The sequence below is a fragment of the Trachurus trachurus genome, assembly GCF_905171665.1.
Source record: "Trachurus trachurus genome assembly, chromosome: 21".
Lineage (NCBI taxonomy): Eukaryota > Metazoa > Chordata > Actinopteri > Carangiformes > Carangidae > Trachurus > Trachurus trachurus.
This window is the reverse complement of record NC_139899.1, coordinates 29,232,659-29,250,234: the sequence shown is the minus strand read 5'-3', so window position 1 is coordinate 29,250,234 and position 17,576 is coordinate 29,232,659.

The window sequence follows — 17,576 nt, the reverse complement described above, 5'->3', positions numbered from 1 at the left end:
TTAACTGTACGCTCATTTGGCTTAAGGCTTTAGTTCCTATAATGGAAAAAAAAAGAAAAGAAAAAGAAAATCTTGAATATTTTTTACTTGCAAATGATGTTGGAGTGGATTATTGTTTAAGGCTCATTAATACCTGCAGCTTTCACTTCAGACACAGGTACGGATCAGCTCCTGACGTGCACTGTTTTAAAGGATGAAGTCTTCATGTCTGCAGCATCTTACAGAATGAGATATTTCCATTTCCCTCATGTTGTGCCTACATTTGACTGAATGAGGAGGATTGCAACAGGATTCAATCTGATCAATTTAGTTTATACGCCCTGAGACAAGAAAATTTGATTTGTGCACTTTCAATATTGTGGAAATGTTGTTCTGTTTCCTCTTCATGACTATATGTTTATCGGGGAAGCTGCTATGGGTCGTATTTACATTGACCGGTGGTTTTCACAGTGTGGTTGCCAGGGGTTCTTCAGCAAACTGGAAGGAAGATGAGGAAAAAAGCATTAAATGTAAGTAGGCTTTTATTATTTTATGTGCATTATTATGAAATAATAATCATCTTTCTGTTGCCTGCAGTCAAAACATCTCTCATCACGTACCAAACCAGTGTGGGCCTGTTGGTCTGCTCCGACACCGAGCTACTCTTTCTGTCTGAAGTAACAGCCTCTTACTGTGAGCTAGTGCCAACATGTACACATATTGAAGCGGAAAACAGTCAACTGTAGCAAATATGATTATTATTTCATTGATAAAATGGACAGTATAGTAAGAATTGATTTTTTTTTTTTTTTACAGTCCAGTTTGGGAACGCCTGCCATGGACAAAAAACAAAGATGGACGTCAGCTCTGTGACTCCACCCACAGGTTTCTGGAGCTGCTGCACAGTTGCCATCTTGGGAGTGTCTGACTCCGTCCCCTAACTCCCAGCAAGCAACACATGATTGGTTTGTGTGAAGCAAACACTCACCTGGCTATCTGTCATTCAAACAGGCCACGCCCTCAATTAAACAGAACTTTAAGATTTAAAGGGATAGTAGCATTTTTTTAAAGTGGGGTTGTATGATCTACAAATAGCCCCTAAGTACTTTAATTGCAGTAGAAGACTCTCTGCACTCCTCCCGTTAGCAACACCAGCCCATAGCCCTGCCCAGAGATTTACACCATACAGTGTTGTGAACAGACCCAAAGAAACGGCCTATTTTCGTGGCCTAAAAGAGGTTTTACCTGAAAAAAAAAATACACAGTTCCATTGTTCGCTATAATATATTTTTTTCCAGCCCTTCAAAGTGCAGGAAAAACACAGTTTTTATTTGGACCTAACCAACTGCTGATCGGCGGGCGCTAACCCTGGGCGGAGGGATATGTGAGTTGGTTAGGTCCAAATAAAAATTGTGTTTTTCCTGCACTTTGAAGGGCTGGAAAAAATTGTATTATAGTGAACAATGGAACTGTGTATTTTTTTCAGGTAAAACCTCTTTTAGGCCGCGGAAATAGGCCGTTTCTTTGGGTCCATTCACAACACTGTATGTTGTAAATCTCTGGGCAGGGCTATGGGCTGGCGTTGCTAACGAGAGGAGTGCAGAGAGTCTTCTACTGCAATTAAAGTACTTAGGGGCTATTTGTAGATCATACAACCCCACTTTAAAAAAAATGCTACTATCCCTTTAACGTGGGAGTCTATGGAGACTGACTCACTGTTGGAGACTCACTCTAGTGGTCAGGAGAGGAACTGCAGCTTCAAGGTTGCTGGACCGGTCTGGAATATCAATATAGCATCAAGATTTAACTTTATTTGAACTTTCTGTCAACCCTCAAATCAAACTTTACATGTGTCACCAAACCTGTTTTTATCTCAACAGTGAGTCTAATTGATTCCCGACAGTCTTGACACATATTCTCCACTGAGTTTATCCAGGAACTCTTCAACAGTTTTCACAATTTTCATTCATTCTCTGGTCGTGGATAAACAAAGCGGCGACAGAGCGAAACCACCTGACTGGCGCTGATTGTGGCGTTTTATTTTCCTGCAACAGGAGCGACCGACGGCTCCTTCCATCAACGCCATAGCGGCCCAAATGTCACTTTAACTACAGCTGAGGCGGCGGTGGCGGCGGCTCTGACATCCCCGCCAGCTGAAGAGCAGCTCGGTGTAATTTGAGTCATTTTTTATCATTGTGCTGTCATTTCACCGTGGCAGCTATCAGCAGCGCCGAGTAAAAGGTCAACGTCTGGATGAACCACTCAGCCCCGTCGGCTCGCAGACGCTTTAATGGAACCATTTTCCTCCGTCTCTGAACATTTTGGTCCTTCTCCTTTTTCTTTTCACTCCTCTTGTCTTCCCGAGGAGGTGAGTTTAATAGGTTTTTTTCTTTTTTTTCTTTTACCCATATCCCATCTCATCTGAAACTTCTGCAAAGGTGTTAACGCTGCTCTGGCTCAGGAGGAAACACACGATACAGGAAGGACGTAGTACGGCTCTGCCTGGTCATCATATCCCACTACAAAGGGCTATTATTAATGAACCTGAGAGTGAGACAGATGCCTCGGCTGCTGATGTGACATGTGACATTTACAGCATGAATAAGATTCAGTGTGAGAGGAGCCGCTGTCTCAGCATCTTTTAGTTTCTAGAACAATTACTGTTGAACAAGGCACCGACGAAGCTGCCGTGCGCGACCTTTATGTGTGCTCTTATTAACACACGGTCCTGTGTTGCTATATGTCTAGGTCACTGAGATTCATTATACCATATTCTCTCCTCAGATGCTGCAAAATACTGCAAAGTGCAATGAGCTCAAAATTGCTGACGTCTCTCCGGATGAGTTTAGAGCCATATAAAAAGTTTCTTATTATGACCTTTGACCTTTGAAAGCGATGCTGGCTCCTGATCCATCAGATGGATAGCTTCCACCACCAGTGGAGGAAACAACATGATAATTAATTACACGTGTCACTGACCTTGTTGTTTCGTTTAATTCTGTATTTTAATGTCTTTTCTGTTCCTAGTTTGTTGTTTTTCCAGCAATTTCTTTTTAATTAAAAAAGAAAATTACATTAGTATAATATCATTTTGTATGTACATGTATTGCACTTAAATTATGTAGTAGTATTTAACAGTATACAGTATTTAACCTATGTCTAGGCTATTCTATTGTTTTAGACATTGTCTTTGTATCCTATTTGTCTTCCTAGCACATTTCCCTTTGGAGCATCCTGGCAGAAGAATTTCATTCGGGATGAATAAAGCTAGCTATCTATCTATCTATCTATCTATCTATCTATCTATCTATCTATCTATCTATCTATCTATCTATCTATCTATCTATCTATCTATCTATCTATCTATCTATCTATCTATCTATCTATCTATCTATCTATCTATCTATCTATCAGGGAAACAGGGAAACGCTGGACATTACAGTAACACCACAACATATGAATCATTGTGTTGCTCTGTACCTGCAACTGCAATAAGCAACCGCTCTAGTTCAACACATCGACTTACAGTAGGCTAAAAGGTGAAAACATATCAGTGTGAGAATGAATTCATCTTATTCATTCACATTATTCATATGTATATTCATTATTTTGCTCCAAAATCAGAGACAACTGCACCTGCACACTTGAAGTATAAACCTCTTAAAAAATCAGTTTGCAGTTATTCTTACTCCCTCCCTCAGGATAATCCCTTGTTGATAATTTAAAAGCCTCGTGACATTTTCTCCTGTAAACAAACTTTACATTTTTTTTTTTTTTTTTTTGCCTCCGGGATAATTAATTTAATATTTAAATTTTAATTAATTTTTCCGGTGAAAACCATGCAATGTTTCATAACTGTAGAAATCTGATTCCCAGCTGTGAAGCATCGCTGTTTGTTTTTGTGAAGGAGTGGAGGGTCGGCTCTGACCCGTCCTCGCCACCGGGGACGAACATGAACAAACACGTTGTCTGATGTGGCAGCAGTAGCAGCAGCAGCAGTGTTTGTGTGTGTGTGTGTGTGTGTGTGTGTGTGTGTGTGTGCGTGTGCTGACAGGAGCTGAACAGAAGTGTGTTTGTTCTCAGAGCAGCTCTGTGATGAGGAAGGTGAGCAAGATCGAAACCTGGCAGGGAGTCTCTGTGTACTCAGCCCTCCCGCCCCAAACCAAACCCACCTCTGTCCGTCTCTACTAGCCTACATATATATATATATATATCTATGTGTGTGTGTGTGTGTGTGTGTGTGTGCATGTGTGTGTGTGTGCACTAAACACACTCAGACATGAGGGTTCATGGGCAGATAAGCGGCGCTAACAAACAGGAACCAGAGCTAAAGGAAAGACGTTCAGATGGAGAAAGACAAGGTCGCGACCTCCTGTGTGTTTACGTGACACACACATGTGGCAGAAATTAAATATGTGCAGACGATGCTAAAGATAAAAACACAAAACAAAAAAAAAAACAACAACTCATGGCTTGTGTGTAATAATTTCATCTTTAGGGTTACCAGGAGTCACACGTACGTTATCTGTTAACATGTTCTTTTCCTCTCTCTGGATGCAGCTGCAGATTTTCTCACCGTGAGTTCACATGTAGAACGATCAACAGTCACGTCACCTCAGACCTCATATCAGGTCATTACAGAATGAATAATTTCCATCTTAGGCTATTTCACTTCAAGCTGTTCAGAGTTTCACTCATTATATTTGCTTTAAATGTGTAAATTGCTTTTTTAAAACATTATTCCTTAGGTTTCTGTATTTCACTAATTTGTGCTGCCATTTTTTATTTATTTATCAAACTGTCCCTCTGTTCCAGCTGCAGTGAAGTCTTGACCAAAAGGTATCTCCAGGTTAAAATAAAGGCTGAATGAATTTTGTAACTGCATAAGGAAGTGTAGGGAGACAATGATAAACCAGTGTAAACAAAACGAAACAACACCAAAAAACAAATGAAAGCAATAAAGTAGCACATCAAGATAAAATGTTTTAGCAGGAAAAATGTGTGTGCGTTTGTGTGTTTTGGTTGTAAACATCGGTCTGGTTTGTGTTGGTGAGAAAACACAGGGAAACTTTAAATAATGTTACAGGGGACAAACAAAGGTCAAACTCTCTGAAAGAGCACGACGTCTGTGCTGCATCTTATTGCTGTAGTGACATTTTGGGCCCTAGTTTCGTCGACCAGGTGAAGTCTGTGATCAGCGCAGCTTCGCCACGTCAACGGGGTGTGGCCCAGGTCCATTTCGCAAGATTCGTGGGCCGCGCAGTCAGACTTAGACCGGCGCAACCCCTCCCCTCGTCCCTCCCACCGGCGCAAACGGCGAAGAGGGAGGAGAGAGGGCGGGAGGGAGACAGAAGGAGGAGAGAAAGGCGTGGAGTGGGTTTGACACAGCCGAGTCAGATCTTCACCAATCAAAGGAGCTCCTCTCCTCACCTTTAACTGCGCGGAGGGCGATGCGCGCTGCAAGTTTGTCATTTTATACTTTGACATGGACGGAGGAGACAGCGACGCCAGAGGCCGAACCTCTCCCCGGAGGAAACAGCTGTTTCCCCGGAGGTCCGAGCTCAGAGTGACCAATAATGAGTTTACTAATATACTTAACCAGGATTGATCTGATACACTGAGAACCCCTACGCAATCTAAGAAACAACAACTAATAAACTAATAAAGAAACTCACATTTATTCAAACCCTGTGTATAAGATCAGAGGTGTAGGCTACACTAATCACAACATAAACACACACCATGTGGATGAAATCAGCAAGGACGCGCTCTCTCTCTCTCCCTCTCTCTCTCTGGGCCCTAATTTCTTGGCGCAACTCACGGGGGCGCAGCGAAGCGAGCCCTGACGCAGCTGGCGCAGTGGCATTTTCCTCCAGTGCAACAAGGTGCGCAGCGGATTCGGTAAATTGGTGGACTGCTGTGCGCTGAGATGGGAGTGGTCGCGCAGCAGGGGGAGGTGTCGACAGATTCGCCGTGGCGCAGTGACAATTTGTTGCCGATAGACCGCGCGGAGAGTGCGCCGAAAGCTCGCCAGCTCCAACCTGGTCTAATGTCAGCGCAAGGCGAAGCGCAGCCAGCGCAGTGGCAATTTGACTGCCCAGCGCGCAGTGCAGACACGTCACCAAGACCTCACAGGCAGATTTCCACACTTCCAGGCACATTTAAATGCAATTAATAATAATAATAATAATAATAATCATCATCACAATAACCCCTATTTATTGTATCTGAATCAGCACATACACCTATATCTATATAGATTGTCCCGTCACACTGATGACCATCAAAGGCTTGCGTAATGGAAACTCAGCCTGACTGAATTAACACAGATGAAACCAGGGAGGGACTGAGACAGCCGTGGATGTCCCAAGAGCAGGTGTTGACACTACACACTGTGCCGTTGCAGATGATCAGCTATTTATTTATTTATTTATTTACTTATTGATTTATTAGGGGCCAGCGCCGCATCGTCACGCGACCATAACAAATACAACTGAAAACAAATAAACTATCATCTCTCACAGCAAACCACAATCAGCCTCGGCACCATAGTGAGCAGATATTAACATCTCCATCTCAGGTAAATTCTAAAGAAAAAAGAAAAAGAGAGACGCTCCGCGATGCCTCGTTACGCCCAGCTGTTTGTTATGTTGTGATCTGTGCACACTTGTTTAAATATAGGTTACTAAATATGAGTGTCTTTATTAATGGAAAAGGGCTGTGTGTGTTTTGTTTTTTGTTTTTTTTTACTGGGCAACAGCAATCTGTCAGAGCAAACATCATAACCTCCTCCCTCCCAGACTACTTTTGCACCATCAGCCCGTGAGGTCTGTTCGAGTGACCTGACACTGCCAGCTTGGACCGGACCAGAACATCAGTTTCCTCCCGTCTCACTTGCTCTGACAGATTGAGAGCTGTTGCCCAGTAAAAAAAAACAAAAAACAAAACACACACACCCCTTTTCCATTAATAAAGACACTCATATTTAGTAACCTATATTTAAACACGTGTGCACAAACAGCTGTGCGTAATGGATGCATCGCGGAGCGTCTCTCTTTTTCTTTTTTCTTTAGAATTTACCTGAGAGGGGAGATGTTAATATCTGCTCACTATGAGCACTATGCCAGGCTGATTGTGGTTTGCTGTGAGAAATGATAGTTTATTTGTTTTCAGTTTTATTTGTTATGGTCGCGTGACGATGCGGCTCAATAAATCAATAAGTAAATACATAAATATAGCAGATAATCGTGTAGTGTCAACACAGCAGTAATCCATCCTCATCTTTCATCTGTGCAGCCTTTGATCTGTCATCAGTGTGACGGGACAATCGATATACTGTAGATGTGCTGAATGTGTATGATGTAATCTGTATGTGCTGATTCAAATCTTCTCTTCCACGGTGAAATCAAACGTCCGCCTTGCGCGCGCGGCGGATTTAAAGGTGAGGAGAGGAGCTCATTTGATTGGTGAAGATCTGACTCGGCTGTGTCAAACCCACTCCACGCCTTCTCTCCACCCTCTATGCCATTTGCGCCGGTGGGAGGGAAGTAGGCGGGATGCGCTCCGCTGCGTCTCGAAGCAAAATCGCAATCTGCTCCTGGCCACTCCCCGTTGGCGAAGCGAAGGCGAGGCGCAGGGCAGATGCGCCTCGCCTGCACCTAGTCTACCAAATTAGAGCCCTCTCTCTCTCTCTCTGTCCTCCTCTCTCTCTCTCTCTCTCTCTCTCTCTGTCCGTCTCTTTTTTTCTCTTTTTTTTCTGTTATAGAGATGCTGAGTACTGTAGTAGGCTATATACTGACTATCTGATACCGAGGCTGTTGTGCTGGACTAAGAGAGATGATGATTTGTGTTTTGTTTTTCATTACGGCCGCGTGATGCGGTCGCACGTGCTTATGAATTAATAAGTAAATAAATAAATACAGCGATCATCACAAGGGCAGAGTGGTATCTCAACATGGCAGCGACATGCAGTCATCCACCCTCAGTCCTGCTTGGGACATCCACAGCTGCTTTTCAGTGCCAGTTCGTCCCTGCTGTGTTAATTCAGGTGGAGTTTCCATTACGCGCCGACAGCCTTTGATCTCTGCTTTGATCTGACGTAAGATGTGACGGGACAATCTATATAGATATAAATTCACTGTTGATTCCGTTAGTTGCATTAAATAGTGGTTATTGTGGATATTTATTGCATTGAAATGTGTCTGGAACTGTGGAGATCTGCCTGTGAGGTCTTGGTGACGTGTGTGCACTGCAGGTCAGTCAGCCAAACTTCCACTGCACCTGCTGCGCTCCGCGCTGCGCTGAGACTAGACCTGGTTGGAGGTGGCGAGCTTTCAGCGCAACCTCGGCGGGACATTTTCGGACGAAACTTCCACTGCACCAAGCTGAATCTGTGACGCCTCCCCCTGCTGCGCCGCCACGCCTATCTCAGTGCAGCGCGATCTGCCAATCTTCCAATCTGACTTTGCGCTCGGCTGCGCTGGTCGAAACTTGCATTAGACCGGCTGCGCTACCTTGCGCCACCTGCGCTGCGCCAGCAAACTAGGGCCCTTTGTTTCTAGGCGACACCTAGTGGTCGTAGTGATAATGACAGCAAGGAGAAAAACAGAAAAATAAAATGTAACTTACTTACAAGAGCAAAGAGAAAACTGCAGTCATGTAGTAGCTACAGAGAGAAAGTCTTTGTCAAACTGACCTGTATGGTCGTCAGTCTCTAGGTTTCACTAGGCATGCTAGTGGTGTGTTAGCATGCTTACGTGTGTTAATTCGTTTTTTTTCACGTTATTGGACGATTTGAGTCAAGTTAAGGCCGAAGTGATGATGTCACCGGAGAAAGAAGTCGAGGATGAAAAACTGAGTTGATCCTGACAGGAAGATGAATCTCTGAGGTGTTTGTTAGCTTGTTAGCATAACGTCGTCTGCTCAGAGAGATAATGAAGTCTTGTGTCTTCAGAGAGTCGCAGCTGTTTTTTTCTGATAAAAAAAAAGAAAATAATGAGAGAAGAAGTAGTGGAGCTCTATGAGACTCTGTAACGTCGGCTAAGACAGAAAAAGTCTTGTGTTTGTGGGAGTTCAAAGAAACAAGACGACGTTAGTCAGTGTTTGTGGAAGTCGACCTGCAGCTGCATCAATCACATCCTCACTATAATAATCACTCCGCTTCAAATCCACATGTGTTGGTAATAAGCTGTGATACAGGTGGCTGATGGAGTTTGATTTAAACTGTTTTGATAACCTAACCCTGCACTGCAAAAACTCATATCTTACCAAGAATATTTGTCTTAGCCTATTTCTAGTCAAAACAAATCTCATTAGGCTACACAATAAGAAACATCACATTAAAAGTAACTTGTTTTGAGACACTTTTTACTTCTTTCAAGCATATTTTCAATTGAAATAAGTAGAAAAATCTGATAGTGGAGCAAGTTTTTCTTTCTTATTACAAGCACAAAAAACTTGCTTTTTTCTACTATTTCAAGTGAAAATTTGTTTGAAACAAGTGAGAATTATCTAAAAACAGGTTAATTTTTAGGTGATGAGTCTTATTTTAAGTGGAAAGAGATTAGTTTTGACTAGAAATGAGACATTTTGACAACAAAGAAGACAAATATTCTTGGAAAGATTCTGAGTTTTTGCAGTGTGCGGTTTATGATTGGTTTAGGAACAAAAAACAATTTGGATCAGAAAGAGATCAGAAATCCCCAACCAGATAACAAAGTGAACTCATGGAAGTCTATAGGACTGTCTGTTTTGACTGTTTTGAAATACCTTTGATTTTGCCTTATTAGCCTATAGGCTATAATAGGCTATTTTGGCATAGTATCAAAACATTCAGCATAAAAACCTATCGCTTGCTAATAGTGCTGGCCACCGTACCACCGTGATGTCTTGGCCAAAGTATGGACCAGATTTATTTTGCTATCTATCTGGGTACTCAGGCTGTTCCTCTACTTCCACCCCCCTTCTAATCAATTGGGGGTCAATTTATCGTTTTACCCACCCTCACGCCTTTAGAAAGTTAATTAACCGGTGGTATTTCCTATACTAATCAAGTTTTGGTCTGGGCATCACGGAGCTGGAGGGGACGGGAGCATCGATTAGCTGCATGTTCTGCACATCGAGTCCTTTAGTCCGAGCCGATGAGGTTCAGACCCGTGTCAGGTGTTTCAGGGATTTATTGTGGCGAGAAGCTTCTGGTGGAGAAACTGGAGGGAAGCCAAACACAGACGGATTAAATATATGGCACTTGTTACTGAGGAGTGTCTCCCGGCTGGATGAGGTTTCTTTTTTGTGCCTTTTTTTTTTCACTTCTCTTTCCTTTCAACACCGGAAAAAATTGCAATGTGGGTGACGTTAGCTGTTTGTCTCCTAGGAAACCTCTCTGGTTTGAAACCTACTTGGTTTCAAGGAGGATCGGTTCTGCCAGAGATAAGGACGTTTCATCAGCATTACACTAGAGAGCGGCTTTAAAAAAAAATCTCTGCCTTTTATCAGCAGAGATCATCGGAAGTGAACGTTTCACAGTCGGTTTTCATTGCTTTACTGGTAGCTGTGGATGGCTCAAGAGAAAATGGACACTGAAGGTAAAAGTGAACTGTCTGTAATAGTTTATCTACTTCACTCAAACTTGTAAACTGCAGCTTAGCCTCAGGTGCCTTTTGCTCTCTGGAGTTAAACATTGTTCACAGTGTGCAAAAAAAACTTCCCACAGGTCGTGTGTGCAGCAGGTTATTATGACATAGCAGTAGTTAGGTTTTGTTGCAAGGCGACATCTAGTGGTCATATTGATAATGACAATCCATCGATCCACTGATAGATTATTAAAGGCTTCATTGAAAACAAATACACACGACTGGGAGGAGGGTTAGCAAAACTGCGGAGAAGTGACCGAACTTGTAAATGCGCTAAATGATGCAATTTATAAATCAATAAAAGCCATATTTTGAACAACATTATGTCTGAAATTAATTATTGCACTCATAAGCTGCGTGTAATAAGCCGGATAATGTAGAGTTAGTCTGTTGTTATGGAGAAATAAAGACTGAGACTTCCTTCATCGTAGCCCATACAGTCTATGATCGTAGCTGTGCCTCGGTAGCTCCTCAAGATGGCACTCACAACAAAAATGTCACGTGACTGAAACCCATGAAGATGATATGACTTTGTATTTTCCCCTTTTGCTTGCTTGTCATTATCACAATGACCACTAGGTGTCGCCTAGCAACAAAATGTAACCATGGGTTGTAATAAGCTGCTGCACACACAACCTGTGGGCCGGTTTATTTCTTTATCAATGCAATCCTGGCAAAGTGCTTCTTTTAACCCAAAACACCATCTTTTCTTTAACTTAAAGGAGAATTCCGGCCATTTTTTTTAACCCCTAAATCGTTGTACTGATGGTCACCTAGTGTTGGTGGGAGCAAAAAACGCGACTAAAATTGATGTAGGCAAACCGGAGTTACACCATGGCTATCTGGCGCTCGGGATAAACGGTGGAGCAGTGCAGTGGTAATGTCTATAATATCTCCGGCCGTTTATTTTTGTAAAGAAATCATCACAACAAGGAAAAAGTGTTAGTTTCTGTGGCAGGGAGAGCAGGCGCTCTGTGATGGGATAGTAATGTCTTTCCAGGATGTTTCAGAGTTCGGCTATCTGAGGTGAGTGACAAAAACACAAAGCTTATACTGTTTATACTGCACACTATATGAGTTCAGTGGTGTCTCTAAGGATTCCAGTCATGTACCAGAGATATTTGATTGTTTTTTGAGTGTTTGTTGTGGTTGAAAGAATTGCCCCCATGTGTTAGCGTTGTCGCTATCCCTAGCGCCGTCTAGCCATGGTGTAACTAATTCCGGTTTGCCTGCAGTAATTTTAGTCGCGTTTTTTGCTCCCCCCATCACTGGGTGACCATCAGGACAACGATTTAGGGGTCAAAAATGACCGGAATTCTCCTTTAACCAAGCCACGGTGTTATCATAGTATCCACGGCAAAACTTCCGGCATGGTCTCTTAGGTTTTGGTCGTGAGAGATTTTTGGGCCTGGGTTGTTTCTGTATTCAGGATGAACATCATTCAGACTCTGGAGTGAAATAAGCAGCAAACAGAATAAAACATTAGAAACAAAAAGCCCAGAGTTGCACCAAGCGGAGCGAGGAAGTCTTTTCATGCTGTTATCTCAAAATGTGGAGTAATGTCCCACTGAATGCTAAAATTTCCCCGGATTCAGACGATTAGCCTGTTGATGGGTCTCCTCTGCAGGCTCCGCCGACTCTCTCAACGAACACCAAAACACAGAGGGAGGCTGTGGGATCTTTTTAATGCATGGTCTGTTTTAACAGGAAGACTAATGGCTGAAGGTTTTTATGGTAAAAACAGCATGACTGAATAATAATAACTTGTATTTTTCTTCCTCTCTGAGCTGTGACTCTGCACTTCGCCGCTTTTCCTCCTCCTCCCGTAATCCATCCTGGGATCTCTGCACGCCACGGCACTCTCAGCCACTCAGGCCTGTTCCTCAATCATCACATCATAGCTCTTACTTTCTGTCTCTCCCTCTCATCTCATCCTCCTCTTTTCCGCTCGTTGTCGTATAGTCGTTATAGGATCCATTTCGGGAGTCGCGTTCAACAGGCACAAACAACACAACTGGTTTATTAATGCGAGCTGGGCTGGACGAGTGCAGAGCGAGCGACCACTGCATGTGCCAACAAAACACTCTGCTCCCATGCAGTAAACACTGGCGCCATGGCAACCCCCAGAGCACAGCATGCGCGTCTCCATGGCAACCTTTATGTGTGTGAGAGACAGTGATGGAGGAAAAAAAAAAAGAAAGAAGACGAGGCTGTACTACCGACTGAAAGGCATCGATACAAATGACTGTCAGCGGCAGAATAAACAGACGATGCATTAAGAAGCAGTCGGTCGGTTCACACCAGAGATGAGCGATGGGAGGATGTGGGAGCTGAAGGGCAACACACCAAAACAACAAATACAAGCAGCACAATATCCTGAGAGCATCCATAGACATCTCTCAAAAGGCCTCCTCCTGTCTCTTCATTTCTCACCCACCACCGCTCCACTATATGAGACACTTTTTTTTTAAAGGCATCGCAAAACTCAATTTCATTGCCACTAAAGTGTCCGAGCAGCACGATTAAGTCAGTGAAATATCAGGTGAGAGGGACGTTAAATCCTAGAGGGAGGAGACGCTGCTGCTGCTCAAGGAGAAACTCTTTGCCCCAGACTGAGCTATCTAAATAACTAATGGAAGAACTATTATGGAATTTAGTGATGGCGATTGACGATTGATTGATGATACTTCATAGTTTAACGTTATAATACCTACATTTTATTTGAGATGGCTCAAAGGAAAACTAAGACGCCTCCAACTTTGGTTTTTATTTGTCCCAGTCAACAGGCAAAGTGGTGCAACATCATTATAGATGATTAATGTTAATGTAAACGTATTTTATTTTTCATGCACTTGTTAATTGCTTTTACAGTGGCATTATTACTCTCTTTTTTTAATACTTTATTGCAAATACAGAGACTGCTTGCTGAAAAAACTGTCCCTGAAGGCAACGCGCATCGGCGGTTTTGCATAAATTCACCTCTAAAACAACTCTGTCTGGTAACGTTCTCAGCTCTGCTCCGCCGTTCTAAAAATAGCTTGCACCGACAATTAAAGGAACGAACCTACTGCTATGACTATATTTTCACCAATTTCGCCAATTTGCCAAAATGTCGAACTATCCCTTTAAATATTTGAAATACTTATTCCTGATTGGCTACAGTACCTAATCAAACTGCAAGTTACCATAGTAACAGTTAAACTCAGACTGACCTTAGAGTGTCCTATCGGGCTGATACGGTCTTATTTAGTGGTGGGGGTGAATCTGCTGTTTTATTTTTGTCTTCCTGTCATCAAATCCCTGTGGAGCCGAATTGACGCTGAATGAATCCTAATAATATACAGTGTGTGTGTTTTTGTGTGTGTGTGTGTGTGTGTGTGTGTGTGTGTGTGTGTGTGTGTGTGCAGTCTGGTAGTACATCTTATTCCCTGGAGCCACAGAGCTCCATTGTCTCCAAAAACTATTAAAACACATCAGTGAGACACAGACTGTTGCTCTGGGGGGGCGACATGTTCCTTCATTATCATGAACACACACACACACACACACACACACACACACACACACACACACACACACACACACACACACACACACACACACACACACACACACAGTAGTTCATTTTGACACACTATTATGCCGCTGCCTGACATACACACTCACTCCATTGCTGAATCTGGATTAATACGCCGCTGAAAATAGTTCCCAACAAATACAAAACATTACTTCCTCACACTTGGTAAAAACTTCTGTTGCAAGAATAAGGAACGATAGTGATTTTATTCATATAGTTTGTTTATTTACGTATTTAGTTTTGGCTCTAATTAACATAATAACACAGACTGGCATTTTAAACAGCCTGTAGAGACCGGTGAGGTCAGCGAGGCTCATAGAGGTCGAGCTGCACAACCTGCATTAAATCAGTGGAATTAATGTTTTTGTTCACACATTTCTCATGTTGGGATGTTGAACATTATTCTTTTCTTGCATCCAGAGGATAAGCCTCCTATAGCCTACTTGTTAACAATGATGTATGAATAGCTGGTTGCAGCACGAAGCGTAGGAGCCTCTATATGAGCTCATTGTTTTATCAGATTATACGTAGAAACCTAAATTCATGATGTTTGTTCATTAGGTGGGTTCATTTTTGAACATTTGACATATGAATTCTAATAGTTTGGTGATGTTTTGACTGTGTTAAACACTGAGCTGCTAGCAGAGGCCTATAGAGGGATTACCAGCCTACGTCACTGACGTTCTACTGCGCATGTCGCCTGCAGAAAGAGAGCAGCAAGAGCCGTGATCAGGTCTTTTTGTGCTGGAAGTTGCACTAATTGTTTTGATAAAAATAACAAAACGCGCAAATTTAACAGAATAGCGTCAACTCGCACCCCTTTCAAGGCAAACGAGAGAGAAAATAGTACATTGGCGATTAATTTCGAGCAATATAACGTGTTAGATACGTTGGTTTGAATGGTGATAAAGCTAAATGCTCACAGGCACAGCTGTAACGTTATAACTGCAGCGAATGAGTTGTGAAATGTTTACTACGACAGTGACTGAAGACGAGGTCACATACTAATGGAAAGCAAGCTGACATTAATTAACGTTAAGCTACATTGTTTTAGATTACCGGTACATACTCAGCCATGCACGTAACGCTACAGTTACGTTATGCAGTTGTTCCAGACTTTAGACAGGTCCGTCCTCTTCCCTCGTCTCTGACCAGGCAGCACCTCAGTCCTCACAGACACTGTGAGTTTTGTAATCGTGAGTATTTTCCTGAACATGATTGTGTGTTAAATAGCTGTAGGTAACGTTAGGGATGCACAGTGACAGTGTTGTTTTTACCGATGACCGACGCCGTGCTGTGAGTGTCCGTGGCTTGTCCCGTGGCTGAGTTTCCGTTGCCGCGGTACAAACTCGATCCTCCGTCCTGACGGTTTTTTTTTTTTTTTTTCCTGCCGTTATAAAACCTACAGTCTATGTATAAAACACACACTACATCAGTAGGTGATAAACTGTTGTGGTAGGCTGACAACATCGCTAGCAAACACCGCTTTGACTACACTAGATCCATGGAGGTAACCATGACAACCGGTTCTTTCTGCAGTCAGGTTGCGCACGCATCCTGATTTGTTGGTAAACAGAACCTCTATACAGTTAGTTTTAGGTGTTTTTTTTTAGACTTGAGGAAGGAAAACTATCTAATATTTCATAACTGTCCCCCAGCAACTCTTAAATCATGGTACTATCTGCTGCTGCTACTAAATATGTGATGCTTGGTGGCTTGTTTGCTTGCACCAACACAGGAAAAACAACACTCCACCTCCATCAAACACTCGAGTTGAGCTGTGAAGCATGAAAGTAGAAGTCGGGCTATGTGTTCCTGCCTCGAACCTCCTGCCTCTCTTTATCTGAGGGGCTTCTACCGTCGCTCTCTTCAGCGAACAGCCTCCATTATACCTCAGTGCCGACTGTAGGAGGCACAGGAGATACTGAAAGCAAAGCTTTTATCTCTCCGAGGCAGGTTGAAGGAGCCATTAAGACGGAGCTCAGTGGTCTATCAGGTGGGATAACACACACACACACACACACACACACCTGCAGCTGTACACCTCCGGCAGCAGAAGTCAACCTGAAGTCATCAACAACCTCCTGCAGGCTGTTCAGAGATGTTTCTATTCAGCAGAGGACAGTGTACATGATGTTTCTGCACTCAGGTAAAAAAAAACTGTGAAATATTTCTTCCCTTTGAGTCTGAAAAACTACATTTATTAAACCAGTTTTTTCACTCCTGGACAAGTTTAGGTGGGTAATACACATTGGAAATGCAATTTTTCAACCGCCAAATTTTGTGTTAAAGCCACAGCATAAAAATAAAAAGATGTTTTAATCCACTAATGTAAAAGTATGTTTGATCACTCTACATACAATTACAAAATAATTTCATCCTAACACCAAAGTCAAGTGGAAAAGATGGGTTTTCTGGTTTGTTTATAAATATGAATGAGATGTGGGGTTCCACAGGGCTCCATACTGGGACCACTTCTGTTCCCTATATGATAAACATAATATATGGCCATAATTATGCAAATGACACAAGCAGTAGATGCATTGCAATATGTTGTGTGGTTCATAAAGTGCTTAAAGATTAAAGGCAAAAACATATAACATTTGGTTTATTCTGTCTTATTCGATTTTATCTTCGATTTAACATCTTTTCACGGTTTTATGTGTCTTTTCATGCTGTCTATCTGTGTTGCCCTGTGTTTCTTATCTCAGTATCTCTTCATCTTATGTAAATCACTCTAAATGTATTTCCCTGTTTTTCAAAGCTGCCATACAAATACATTTCCAATTTATTTTATTTATAGAGCACATTTGCCTCGCTTCACCTCTACTTTACTTCAGAGGATGAACTTGTGAAGCCAGAGGAGGATGAGATGACTCTCAGGAAATTATGAATAACTTGTTTTTATCAGTCAGTTAAAAAAGAAATTTAGCAAATACTATATGACGATGTGGAGCTCCTGTTGTTTTTTAATAGAGTTGGGTGAGTTAGCTTCTTTGTGATCGGTGGCACTCCATCGACAGGTGACTCAGGCCTTCTTCTCGAATAACAAACCTCCACCCGACTGCTCCTGAGGAAATTGAACGGGAGGTTATGGGATGACAACGTTTTCCTGATATTTTTCATTGGCATAGTTTTGAATGAAATCTGACTTGATGATTGAAGTGTGAAAGCCACAGGCCACGAGTCATTTAACACGATTTCACAGCCAAAGACCTCGGTTACATCACTCATCTCTCATGGCTGCTGCTGCTGCTGCCGTGGACCAATTTTCTGCAGTCGCTCCGTTAAAACTGGAGGAAAAAAAGCAACAAAAAAAAGCTTCCAACTTGAGAAATGTGAGCTCTTCGGGGTCATTAGCAGTGTCTGGGTGTGATATCAGCATTGCG